The sequence below is a fragment of the Artibeus jamaicensis genome, unplaced genomic scaffold, assembly GCF_021234435.1.
Source record: "Artibeus jamaicensis isolate MK-2021 breed Jamaican fruit bat unplaced genomic scaffold, CSHL_Jam_final contig_851, whole genome shotgun sequence".
Taxonomy (NCBI): domain Eukaryota; kingdom Metazoa; phylum Chordata; class Mammalia; order Chiroptera; family Phyllostomidae; genus Artibeus; species Artibeus jamaicensis.
In genome coordinates, this window is record NW_026521986.1 from 15364720 (window position 1) to 15367474 (window position 2755).

Sequence of the window (2755 nt, forward strand, 5' to 3'; positions counted from 1 at the left end):
GGACTTTCCGGCAGGAGGACCTCAACAGGAGCTCACGACCAAGGTGCTTGTAGAGGGGCCTCGCGGCAGTAGGAGAAGCCACCAGGTCAAAGGCAGCCTGGAGGCACTGGCTCACTTACCACGCTGAAAGGAGCCGGCTGCAGCCCTGGGAAACGGCACCCTGAGCATGCCCCTCCTCCCGAGCCAGGTTCAGGGTGGCTTCCTGCACTCACTCTTCGCATCCTCACAGCGACCCTGTGCCATGAAGTCTGTTACCCCCATTTCACAGCTGGGAGAGTGGAGGCACAGAGAAATGGAGCGTCTTGACCAAGGTCTCCTGTTAGCAAGCGGCAAGGCTGAGATTCAGACTCTAGAAATATGGTTCTTTTTCCGTGAGGTCTGAAGCACTGCACTTCCTACCCCTCTATGGCTTTCACACAGCTTCGTATCAATGAGGGGAGATTGAAATGCACTTGCTCTGTTTACATGCTTTTGGAAACAAAATATGAGGAGTAACTCGGTTGATACACATGCATGATCTCCAGGCCAGGCTGAACTGGCCAGTGGGAAGGCAGATGGTGATGCTCTGTTGTGGCCAACTTCTCATGGTCAGGTTGATATGCCCTCCCTGGCCCCTGCATTGCTCAGAAATTGTACCCTGGAGGTGAGTGGGAGAAGAGAAGGAAGCGTGTGGAATATCTCTGTGTTCCAGAATCATAAACAGGTTAAAGCATGCAAATTCTGGCATTTGACAGTTCAGGGTTCAAATTCTGCCAGGCTTCACCTATCGCCAGCTTTGTGACTTGAGCAAGTCCCTCAGCCTCTCTGAATCTTTATCTCCTCATCTGTCAGTAGAGATAACAACGGCACTCCCTCCCGCACATGGTTGCTGTGACGAATTAATGAAATCATGCAGGTGAAACCTGAGCCCAAGGCCTGGCACCCAGTAAGTGCTTAATGTAAGCACAATCTCATGACAGAAGGAGGGGGCAGGGAGCTGTCAGTCCAGCAGGGCACATTCAAGGCCAAACTGAGCAGCCACTTTTGAAACATCCAAGTATTAGGGTCTTTGAAAACAATGGGAATTGTTCCAATCTCAGGCTTTGATCTAAGGATTCCATAAAAGCAAGAGTTTGCCCAGAACCCTTAGCATTGGAGAGAGGTGAGAGAACCAGTGACCGGCAGCACTATGTGGACATGCGGGGAACACATTGGACATCTGGCATTTTTCTTGGCTGCTGAGGTCTGAACCCGCCTCTTGGGTTGGGGAACCTCACCTTACAGGCCCTGGGAGGCCAGCAGTGACTTGCAGCCAGGTCTCAGGACCATGCCTACAGACTCCAGCTCTCTGGGCTGCCCTTGGAACCAAGGCCCATGGAGAGGCCCCTCTGGCAGCTGCGTCCCCATCGAGGGACAGAGCCTGGGAGCAGGAGATGCTGGGAGTGGAGGTGGCAATGCCTGTGGGCTCATTCAGGTCCAGGGCCTGCGGGTCAGTGGGTCAGCGGAGCAAGCTGCAGCCTCTACTGTGTGGCCACAGTGGGAGCTGCCATGCTCAGGCTGCCTTGTCAAGCAGGGGGCTTGGGATTGTTTAAAACAAAACAAAAGGAAATAATGATTGGCAAGGGAAGTCTGTGTCTCAAACCCTGGCTGCTGGCAGTGGCCTTGAACTAGAGAAAAGAAACAATTTTCCTTCAGGAAGCAGACATCCTGGCCGGGGGTGGGGGGGCACCTTGGGCCCGGTGGTGCCTTTTAAGGAGTTGTTTTGCCACCACTTTAGGGAGGCCTTGGTGAACTGGCTGCTGCTGCGGTGGCGACCGGATGACTGAGACAGAGCCCTGGGTCTGTGGGAGCGCTGGTTGTTGTGGGAGCATCAGGAATATAATGGGCTCCTGCCACCCACCCACCCAGTTCCTGGCATAAGCCTCAAAACCCCTTGGAATTTCCTGAGTGAGAGGTGAGTATGTGTTATGCTAATGAGTGACGGGGTGGGGGTGGGGCAGATAGCTTCAGGACAGGGCTGGCCACCAGAAAGATCAACCGCAGGAGGAGAGGGCGAGACTTTCAGCCGACAGAAGGAGAAGGGGGTGGAAAGTGGGTTCACTCATACAGCCCATGTTCACACCCAGTAGGAAGGAAACCCCAATGAAACTGTGGACACAGCTGCTTCCTGGGGAGTGAGCACCTCAGTGTGCTGGGAAGGCAGCGTCCTGAACTCCCCATGGGGGGGGGGGCACAGAGAAACTGCGCTCCCTGCCAGAGCTTCCCTGCGTGTCTCTGCATTAGGCTGCTCCTGAATCACATCCTTTATAATAAACCTGCAGTCACAGCACTTCCCGTGAGTTCTGTGAGTCATTCCAGAGAATTAGAGACATTGAGGGGGGTCACAGGAGCCCCCTAGTTTGGAGTGGGCCAGTCAGAAGTGCAGGTGTCCTGAGGACCTCACTTGCAGCTGGCGTCTGAAACCGGAGGGGGTGGGGGCGGCGCGGAGTCTGTGGGGGACTGAGCCCTTCACCTGTGGAGTCTGCCACTAATTCTGGGTGGTTAGCGTGACAGCCGAGCTGCAGGACACCCCAGGTGGTGTCACCTCAGGCGCAGTGGAAATGGAACTCGCGTGTGCAAAAGCGTGCTCACACTCAAATTAGAGACACATGGCGTGTGTGCGCTCAAACACGCCCAGCTAGGGGGCAGCAGGCTTCCTAACAGCCTGGCCTGGCAGCAGTCACTCCAGGCTGGTGCGCGCTCCTGGCCATACCCCTGTTTTCCCAGCAGAGTGCGC